Consider the following 12,003-nt stretch of genomic DNA (forward strand, 5'->3'; position numbering starts at 1 on the left):
TTGTATGCAAACTTTTCCAACGGTAAGTAATCCTCCCAACTGCCTTGAAAGTTAATAACGTATCCCCTTAACATGTCTTCCAGAATCTGAATAACCCTTTCCGACTGACCATCAGTCTGAGGATGAAAGGCTGTACTAACGTTCAACCGCATACCCAACGCCTCATGCAACTTTTGCCAAAACCGAGATGTGAATCTAGGATCTCGATCAGAAATAATCGACATTGGCACTCCGTGAAGTCGCACTATTTCCGCCACATACAATTTGGTTAACTTCTAAAGTGAATAATCAGTGCGGACAGGTATGAAATGAGCAGATTTAGTCAACCTATCCACAATTACCCAAATCGAGTCCTTCTTCGACGGTGTCAAGGGTAACCCACTCACAAAATCCATGGTTACCCTCTCCCACTTCCAAAGTGGTACTTTCACTGGCTGCAAAAGTCCAGAAGGTAATTGATGTTCAGCTTTCACTTGCTGACAAGTCAGACATTTTCCCACAACTTCTGTTACCTCTCGCTTCAATCCAGGCCACCAATACAACTTCTTAAGTCGCGATACATTTTACTCCCTCTAGGATGCATAGCACACAGACCTCCATGAGCTTCTTTCAGAATTGCTTGCCTCAAGTCAGAGTCCTTCAGAATACAAACTCTACCTCAGTAACACAAAACTCCCTCACTGTTCAATCCGAACTCAGAAGTATCCCCATTCTTAACCTGCTGAAATCGAGAAACTAGGGATTCATCCCTCGATTATTTTTCCTTAATCTCATCCACCCAAGTCGGCCTAACTTGCATTTCTGCTAACAGACTACCGTCATCATACAGACTCAAACGAGCAAACATGGCTCTCAGATCAGATACAGTTCTACGACTTAGGGCATCAGCCACCATATTAGCTTTGCCTGGGTGATACTCAATCGCGCAGTCATAATCCTTAAGCAACTCTATCTAATAACTCTTGAATTTGGGCTTTCAGCTCCACCAACTCCTTCGGTGCCATCCTACAAGGTGTAATGGACACCGGTGCCGTTCCAGGAAATAAATCGATTCCAAACTCAACCTCTCGGTTCTGGGGCAAACCCGAAAGCTCCTTTAGAAAAACATCTTGAAAATATTTGACGGTTCTAACTTTATCCACTGTCAGATCCTCAATTTCCGATTGGCTTACAAATGCCAGATAAGCCTCACATCCCTTTCAAATCCACTTCTCGGCTTTCAATGCCGACACCACATTAGACAGATAATCCCTACGCTCGCCTATCACCAAAACCTCCTCATCTTTTATGGTCTTTAACATTATTCGCTTAGTAGCACAATCCAGAGTAGCCCTATGCTTAACAAGCCAATCCATTCCCAAAATGAGATCGAATTCTCCAAAAAGTAGCTCCATCAGATCTCCAGAGAAAACTTTTCTTTGAGTTTCTATAGGCACATCTATATACAGTTTATCTACCCTAACCGAGTGACCCAAAGGACTTAGTACAGATACCCCACTCACAGTCTCCTCAGAGCGCACACCCAATGACCCAGATATAGCACATGCAACATATGAATGGGTAGATCCAACATCTATCAACGCAGTGTATGGCATACTAGAAATCAAAAACATACCAGTTATGACGTCAGGTGTATCACCCTCCTCTCAGCGACGAGCTGCATACACCAACACCGATTGACGAGCCTCAACAAATCCAGCACCCCTGCCAGGCGCTCCTCTTCTTCGACTATTTCCATTACCACTTCTGCCTTGCCCACGTCCTCTTGGAAACTATGGTCCAGCCCTCACTGGTTGAGTGACCCTCTACTCTAAAACTTGAACCTGATCTGGTTCCTGAGGACAATCCTTAACCCTATGCTCCATAGATTCGCATCGAAAACAAGCACTAGAACGGTTCTGACACTCGCCTATATGCATCTTCCCACAATTCCTACAACCCTACGGTCTAACAGCATTCATCGGTACTGCTCGAACTGGCTCCATTACCCTTGTTCTCTTAACATTCCTGTTCATACCATCTGAAAGTCCTAAATCTCTCCTAAAACGGTTCCGATCTTTCTCACGATTCTGTCTTTCTGTATGCTTCACTTCCTCAGCTATCTTAGCTTTCTCCACTAAAGCAGTGAAGTTACGCTCCCTTTGCGGAGTAATCAGTACCCTAAGTTCATCTCTCAGACCATCCTCGAAGCGTACGCTATGCTCATACTCTGTAGCGACAATCCCAGAAGCATACCGGCTCAGTCTCAAAACTCAGACTCATACTCAACCACTGACTTACTCCCTTGGACCAAGTTCAAAAATTCTTTCCGGTGAGTGTCCACGTAACTAGCCCCAACATACTTTCCTTTGAAGGCTGTATTAAACTGCTCCCAAGTCACACTGTCAACAGGAGTTCCATCTCTCACCGTGAGCCACCACTGATAAGCCTCATCCCTGAGTAACGATATGGCTCCCTTCAGCTTCTACTCCACAGAGCAGTCCAGATCATCCATAATCCGCTCTGTGGCTTCTAACCAATACTCAGCCACATTCGGAGCTACACCAGATACGCCCCTAAATATCTCTGCTCCATTGGCCCAGAGCCACTCAAAAATAGACCCCAAATTTCGTTTCTCGTACTTGCCCCAACAACCCTTTCCAAAACTTGAAGCATTGCCTGGGACAGAACATCGCCCCTGGCACCTCGAGCATGAGACTCTACCTCTGTTTCCGGTGGTACCGGTGTATCTACTACCGGCACATGTCCTGAAGATGAAGATTTAGCCTGAGCATTACCTCGGCCGCGTCCACGGCCTCTTCCACGAGCTGCTCGTGTACTCATTTCGTATTATCTGATTAATAATTTTATGAATCAGTTTAATATTTCAGTGTTTATTATAGATGTCTTATGAATAATAATAATTCAGAGTTTGAGTTTGTTTCCTTTTGCGATAGCCTAGCTCCAGTCTCAGTCTACTTATTAGAGTTTCTATAGTTCCAGTGTTACCCTAACTAAAGTACCATGATAAGGTTTTGTACAAGCATATAACAGATATTTCAGAAACAATCAGAAAGGCTCAGAAACTTACAGACTTGGGCCGGAGATTCGGTGTGCCACCTTCTAAAAAACCTAATTTTAGAAAATCGATTTTAATCTTTAAAATCATCTATTTGTAAAGAGAAAATATTAGAAACATTCTCAAAAACAATTTATAATCAAGTTCCAAAAAAAATGATTTTCGAAAACCTTTATTTAGTGTTTCTTTACAAACTCTCGTTTTTAAACCCGTTCCACAGCCGAGTTGTTGCAACTTGGCTCTGATACCACTAAGTGAAACACCCCAAACCCGGCCTAGACATTATGGCCTGATCTGACGTGTCACATGGACTTACGACTTAGTATGCATTCGCTGGTTTAAGTGATTGGTGTGGTCTTTGTAAAACAACGGTTGAATGAAAAGCCGTTTTATCAATCTTTAGGCTATCCATTTGTTGTACTTGTTGAGTCTTGAAAACGTTCATTAATTTTGAAAACCCGCGCAGCCTAACACTAGCAGTTTCGTCATAGTATAAATATAATCAGAAAATAAAACCATAGCGGAAAAAAATTTAAATAGGGCCTTATTACAACTTAAAACCCAAAATTAAATCAGAATATAAAATAATAATAAACTAACTTAGAAAAACCAACTTTGCAGATGATGTGGCCACTCCGAATCCCTCACAACTCCAAGCCTACTATGGTTGGAGATTTCCTGCAGAGATGAAAATAAAGGGTGAGTTTGGTAAACTCAGTGTGTAACATAACCCAACCATAGCCCAAAATAGATCAAACCTCAGAGTCAGACTTATCTGGGCCTTGGCCTAGTACAGAAATCAGAATGAAACCCATAGACCCAAAATATGGTGACCTTAAGGACTGAGTGAGGCCTAAAAGTGAGCTAACGTATTTAGTAAGTGTATAGGAGACCATTGAAAGGCATATGAGCTCAAAGCTAGTCGTTGTGTTCTAACACGGGTAGCTAGATGTGGTAACATAGAGAGCAGAATGCTAAAATTGTTATACTTCATTGAGTGTCGCAACATAGCCAAGGGATGTCACGACACACCCCTGATACTACCCTTGAACCATACAGATTTCCTTCAACGTCGCAACACAAGGACTAAGGTGTCGCGACATCAATCTTGTACAGGAAGTGCTTACGAGCCAGGGGCAGTTTGGTCTACACAATAGAAATTAAAACAAGAGAACAATAGCTGACCTAGGGTTGAGGATGACGACAACCCTAACACTATAAATAGGCCTCAAAACTCTTGTTGAATGACAACTTTTTCAGACTTTAAGTTTTTATCTATAATTTTAGTTTGTAGTTTTAGGCTTAGGTTTATTTTTAGTTTTTTTTTCTTTTTTTTCGAAGAACGTGGTTTGTAAATGCGATCAAACGATAGTGGATTTTCTATGCTTCATCTTGAAAATACAAAATAGGATTCTCTAAACTCTACTCTTGATTTGCTATTTATGTTCATCTTTATATTCAAGTTTATTGTGTTCATGAGATCCATGAGAAACTAATCCTCTTATAGGGGGATTAGCGAGTGGAGGTGTGATTAATTGATTCTTATGTAGGGTTTTCCTAACATATCAGCTATTTGGGAGAGGAAGAACTTAAACCCTAGGCTTGACGACCCTAGGAAGTCATTTAGGTGGGAATTAACCCAAGATTGGTATGGTCTATCCGTAAACACCTTAGCTCCAAACCACTCTAGATTGTGAGGTCGAAAGATAAGTAGTTCTTACCGACTCATTAGTTTAGTGGAAGATTGAGAGATCTTGCTAGGGTAATGACTAGTTGATTGAGTAGAAACCCGAAATAGGAATTAGTTATGACCACCAAAGCAAGCTAATCACCCATGCCTATAATTGATCAATGTCTATAAATTAGGTTTTCCGAAGTTATTTATGTTTAAGTTTTTGCTATTTCTATTTTTATTTATAAAAAAATTTAAAAATATTTTATTTTATGTTTCATTGTACTATAATTCATTCAAATTACTAAGTAGATCTATTTGTTCTTAGGTTAGAATTAATTTAGTGATAGCCTCCACTGGGTACTATAATAGCCCTATTATAGCCCTATTATTTTTGGTGTTTATAGCATGTGATTATATATGTGTGAAACTTTTGTGAGCTAATTTTATCGTTTAAGTGGTTAATTCGAGAAAATGACTAAATCGTGTAAAATGCAAAAGTTGCATTCTATTTTATTAAGGTGTCTATTTGCTATGGCTTATTGAATGAAAGGTCCTTATGTTGATATATGACTATTGATAGTGGAAATTAACATAAATGGGCATTAAATGGATGATATTAAATGTTTTACATTAAGGTTAAAATGGTAATTAGTATATTAAGTTAATATTAACTAAAACAAAGTGAAAATAAACCATATTATCATCATCCATAGCCTAAAATTAGCAAAACGAAATAGGTTTGAGCTTTTATCTATTCGGCTAGCTTTTTCTTTGATTAAAGTATGTATTTTACTCGGTTTTTGATGATTTTTATGTTTTTGTGATCGTTGCTTTAAGTACTGGCTAGCTCGTGCTTTGATTTTTAAAATTGTTGATGATTTTGTTAAGTGCCATTGATAAATGCTTGAGTTATTGAATGTTTGATGATAGAAAATGAGTATTTGTTTATAGATTATGATGTTTTGTAAAGTGATTTTTAGTGAAATTGCATAAAAAGGACTAATTTGTGAAAAGATGAAAATGTGTGGTTAAATGTGTGAAATAAATGAAAATATGGGCTATTATGGAGCCTATATAAATTTGGCTAGCTTTGGTTAAATTGAAATTGTTGTAAATTGTGTTTTTATGAAATAAGGATTAAATTGAATAAATGTGAAACTTTAAGGGCTAAAGTGTAAAAATGCCCAAATATGTGGTTGTGGATTAAATTGAATGAGTTGGTAATTAAAATGGTTAATTTTGAATACATTTAGATTAAGAAAGGAGGAATTCGGATCTAAATCAGAGGAAAACTAAAGTTATCAACTAAACGATTCGATTCGTCGTTTTAGTATCCGAGGTAAGTTCGTATGTGATAATTTCATTATAAATGTATGTTATATGCTTTGATATCACATAAACTGTGATTATGAGATTTTGGATAATGATGAATAGTGAAAATGACTACAAATATATTCGATGATATATATACAAAAGGTGTGAAAGCTCAGTTGAACCTTAGGTATAGAATTGGATAGTTATGAAATGTTATAAGTTGATATACCAATTTGGCTTCAGGCCATGCTTATCGGATGAGTTGGCTTCAAGCCATGATATCGGCACTTCGGGTGCGAATAATACCTTGATTTGGCTACGGGCCATGGTATAGGTATTCAGAGAGGAGTTACCTTGATTTGGCTACGGGCCATGGTATAGGTACTCCGGGATAATTTACCTTGATTTTGCTATGGTCATGGTATAAATACTTATCGATTGAGATCTTGAGTATTCGACTTCTATTCCAAATGAATGATGTAGTTGAGAAAGAGGTTAGTATGAGGTGGTACAGGTATGTACGGAACCTATTTGAATATTACATTGAGAAAGTTCAATGAGATTATATTGGATCATATTTGAGACATGAGAAAGGTTTGTAGTTAATGTTATTTTGATTTAGTAAGGTGAAAATGGTTGAATTATATTATTTGATGAATACTTACGAGCTTACTAAGCTACGAAGCTTACTGTGTTTTAATTATCTATGTTTTATAGATTATCGAAGCTATCTTGGACTCGAGGATCGTCGGGAAATGTCATCACACTATCGATCAACTTGTTGGTACTTTTGAAGCTTTGTATATATGGTATATGGCATGTATAGGCTAGTGCCATTTTGGTATGTTTTGAGTTATGATATTAGCCATGAGATTTGGCTTGTAAATGATGATGTATATAATGTCTTATATGTTGGCTTATTTTGGTATGTTTGCCATAGTTGTGGATATAGTTAAATGGTTGTTCATTTGGTTAGTTGTTAATGCTTGAAAGATGATATGTTGTGGCTTGATTAAGATGTTTTGATGGAATGTTTTGTGATATTAAAATAGGTGATAAAATGTTAAGAAAATGCATAGAGAAGATAAATGTAATAGTTGGTTTTGACATAATGTTTCAATATGATTTTGGTCATGGTTTTGAGTATTGAATTGGTTGTGAATAAGATGACATGTTTTGTGTATTAAATGTCATGTCTTGGTTGCCTTTGAATGTATATAAATGATGCAAGTTGTTGTGGCTTAGGTGTGCTTGAGAAGGGTGGCAAATTGGCTTTCCAAATGGCCTATTTTTGTCCATACGGGCAGAGACACGGGCGTGTGTCTCAATCGTGTGTGACACATGGTTATGTTATATGGCCGTGTGTCCCCTAGGGTACCCTTTCTAATCAAGGTAGTATACCCTACAGTTTTGACACGGATTAGACACACGAGCGTTTCTACTAGCTGTGTATGGCACATGGACTGGCACATGGGCGTGTGGTCGGCCGTGTGATCCAAGTCAATAACCCTTCCAGTTTTCCCACGGCCATGGCACACCGGCGTGTCTTCATCCGTGTGGTACAAGTCAGTATGTATGCCCTGTTTTCACACGGTCTGTGACATAGGTGTGTGTGGTGGCCATGTGAGGCACACGGCCTGTTCACACGGGTGTGTGACCTTTAATTGCAAGAAAATTTTCTATGTTTCTCAAAGTTTGTTAATATTATCGGTTTAGTCCCGAACCTTTTTTAAGAATGTTTTAAGGTCTCGTAAGGCCTTATAAGGGACAATATGAATGTGTTGAATGGACTTTGATTATGAATGTTTAAATGTATGTGTATGAGATGTTTTATCCTGTAATGCCTCGTAACCCTATTCTGGTGACGGATACGGGTTAGGGGTGTTACAGGTATGATCCTCAGAGTACTTACCTACTTCGTTGTAACTATATTACAACCTGACCCGTATACTTACGGATACCGATTATTTCATATATTTTGTGCAGGATTCTTACTTTGGAGATTGCTACGTCTGGAGGTGGGCATGGGTACTTCTTTCATTGTGCTAGATTCTTACTATTGTGATTACTTTAATTTGAGTAATGTTGTAACTATTGCGGATTCTTACTTATGTTGACGAAGTTTACAAACTACAATGCACATATAATGTTTGGAAATCGAATTCTCACCTGTCCCAGATGAAAGCATGTGGCCGCCTACCTCGAACGCTCCTTTCGAGTTGGTATCAGATATTAACTTGCAACGAAATATAAAAGGTCAGCCAAACTCAACTCAGATTGGAGACAATATGGATATTCAGGAGTGGACAGGCCAACCGAGGTTATCCAGTTATGACTGCCTCCAAACGTGCAAACGTTTAAAGTAAAAATCATGCAAATAAAATATGTAAAATTAAGTGTAATATCTGCAAGCAAACTAGTCAAATTGAAATATAGATTTGTGTTACAACGGAACATTGATAACTATTCTAAGGATCGTACCCAAGGGATTGCAGATTGGAGAAATCTATTATTAAATTAATTACAAAAAATAATTACAAATCTAATTGGTTTACAAGTTAGTAATGCAAATTCAATAAAATATTAATTAAACTAATTATATTAATTATCTTAAATTAACATAATTAAATTAATTAATCAAAAAAATTAATGGAATTTCTTATTCCTGGTGTCAAAGATGCAAGTTCCCAACCTATTTTCGATTAAATCGCTAATTATCAATTAAGTTGCTAATTACCCTCGATTGAGTTATTTATCATCATTAGCTAAGAATATCCTCTCGATCTCATCTTCACTAAGGATTACCACCTAAATCACCTTTTTGGACTCTTCCTAGGCATACATATATCATCTCGGTCTCACCGCATGGCACAAGTTATACTCAACAAGATACTCTGTCGGTCTCACCTGTCTAGTTATTCTATTAAGGTCGTCACTCCCTAATATACTAAGCACTATTGAATAAAAACTCAATTTTAGATAAATAATTACTTAATTAATAAATCAGATCCATAATTGAAAGATGCCAGATATGAAATAAACACAAGATTTATTTTAATATTCATACACATGTTAATTGGCAAGAGAAATAGAATATAAATAAAATAATAAAATATAAATAAAGAAATTGTTCATTGATAATTAATTGAAGCGCAGTTCTGGAGCAATCCCCGCTCACAATCGTCTTCACATTGAAACATAAAGAATTTTGACTAAGAAAGCTTAAATAAATTACAAATAAAATAAAATGTAACACCCTATTCCTGGTTTGGTCACCCGACCCGAGCTATAAGGCGTTTTGACAATAAACTTTGAACATCTTTCATAATTTCTATTAATAACAACCAAATAATTCATTAACAATCATTCTAATCAATCAATTTGGAACCTAATACAAGCTTACGAAACATTTAAAACAAACCGAGATCAATTCTGGGTTAAGTTGAAACTTTTACAAAATTTTAAGTAAACTGTGTAAATAGGGGTCACACGGCTGTGTGACCAAGCCATTTGATAGAGCTCAACCTTTGTGGCACCTAAACATGGCTGTTTGGCCAAACATGTAATAATTTTTTCTTGTGTAACTCAGGGTTACATAGTGTGTCGCCAGGCTGTGTAACTCTCTAAAACTATGTGAACAATCTTGCACCAAAAATTAAAGAGGCCACATGGTAATGTTATACAACTGTGTGGGGCACATGACTTTGTGGTAGACCGTGTCAAAGGTGTAACGCGTAGGTTTGTGCAAGTGTACACAATCGTTATCATGTAATAAGTAAGTATCAAGTTATCGTCTCCACAGGGATTGTATTTGTGCTAAGTCACCTAATTTGTAAAATTATATTAACAATTTGGTAAATAAAAACACAATATAGTTGAGAAGTGATGATTAAAATATATTAAACTAAATGCAATGATCCCTAATAAAAATTATCCTAAATATTCAAACTATATGAATGAAATAGATTTTAGAAAACTTTAACACAATTTGCAACAATTATAACATAAATAAACTAGGAAAATTACTTTAATTAAATTCAATTTATTATCAACATGCTTAATAACATTCAGAAAAACATTCCATGGCAACTCAATCTTTCATGAGTTTGGAAACCACATTAGGTCCTTTTGAAATCCTTTACTTATTAAATACGCTTATTATTGACCCTTATTTACTAAGGGTTTCTTAGCATTTGTGTGAGGTAACAGGGACGTGTTAGCTTTGAAACAGTTTGATCACACAAATCTAAAAACTATGCAGATAACAAAGCTTGGTTAGAGTTGTTATGCAAAATACAATTTAATCGGGTCAGGATCTAAATTGAGCATGCACATTTCAATTATGTGTCCACTAGCCGTCGTCTGGTTAGGATCACTCAGCTAATTCAGGTGCATTTCAATCACGTATGAACGAAATACAGACTTGATTTTAATTGGTAACATGATCGATTGAGGCACAAACATTATAAGCATGAATCAAATAAATATTATTTAATCAAAGCAATCATCCTAGCTTAAATAAAATTAAGCTAACATTGTTGTAAATAAGAACAAAGAACACATAACAAACATTTTTAGATTAAATTAAAGAAAGGAAAGATTAAACCCAAATCAAAGTGGCTATCACCCAAGACTCTAACTGACTAGGCTCATTCGTTTCTTTGCTTTGCTCCTTTGCTTATGGCTCTCCAAGGTGGCTGACCAAGGGCTCTTTAAGAGGATTTAATTGCTAAAATCTCTATAAAGAGATAATGCTAGGTGTGGGAAATGAAAAAGGCTAAGAGAATTTGGAGAGAAGAGGGAATGATGAATGATGAGAGATGATTTGAGGGGATAAAGGGGTCATATTTATAGGTGAAGGGAGGAGGATAGTTTGCTAAAAATAGGAGGTTTCATCTCTTCAAGCATCTCCAATGGGTGGTTGGCCATGAATTGAGGAAATTGAGCTGATTTTTGCTTTATTTTTCTTAAATTAAATGCCACAACAACTCAGGACTGAGACTCAGTCAAGTGCAAATCTTTAGGCAAATCTCTGATTTCTTCAACATTGCAAGGACCTTATGCAATTAAAAACATAAAGTGGTTCATATGGACAGCAAAGTGTAGCCAAAAATTGGGTTGACTTGATCTCCAATTTGGACAGTTTTGTAATCCAACAAAGCTATCAGATCTGTCCAAAATAAATCAATAAATTAGAGGACCAAAGACTAAAATTTATCCAATTTAATTAATTAATTAATTAAAACCCAAATTATTAATGAAATATTTTAAAATGAATTATTAAATATAATTTTATATTTTATTAATTAATTTAATCATGCATGGCTCATTTTATGTCTTAAAAATATAATATGCTCAAATCAATAAAAAAATAAGCTATTTTATGCATGAAAACTATATAATAAAGCATAAAATCACATTTTAATAATTTCTATGTCCTAATTTCATATTTTCACATATTTCATTAATTTATTAAACAATTACTTAGTTTTAACAATGGATTTAAGTAAAAAGGTGATAAATTATATAGGAAAAATCTTATATATTTTTTAGTTTACACACCCCCAAACTTAAATCATTGCTCGTCCTCAATAATGTTTATGCACAGCAAAAGGTCTTGCTAAGGCAAAATTGCTAATTGTGTAAGAAGCATCAATCTTTGTCCCATAATCATGCATTAATAACTTCATGCTCATCAATCTTTTTTATTAACAAGTAATTCATATGCAAACATTTTGAGAATTTTATACTAAGTTTCAAAATATGCCAACATGAATCATAGTTTGTATGTATGTCACAGCCACAGATAACATTCTGCATTCAACATAATTTCTTATCAATCAAGCAAACAATCATAAGGCTTATTTATGATCTTCATATGTTGAACTTGGGACTTCCTCTCCACTAATGTAGATAATCATAAAATCAATAGGTCTTTTATAAGGTTGTAATGGGG

This window comes from Gossypium hirsutum, chromosome A08 (assembly GCF_007990345.1).
Source record: "Gossypium hirsutum isolate 1008001.06 chromosome A08, Gossypium_hirsutum_v2.1, whole genome shotgun sequence".
Taxonomy (NCBI): Eukaryota; Viridiplantae; Streptophyta; class Magnoliopsida; order Malvales; family Malvaceae; genus Gossypium; species Gossypium hirsutum.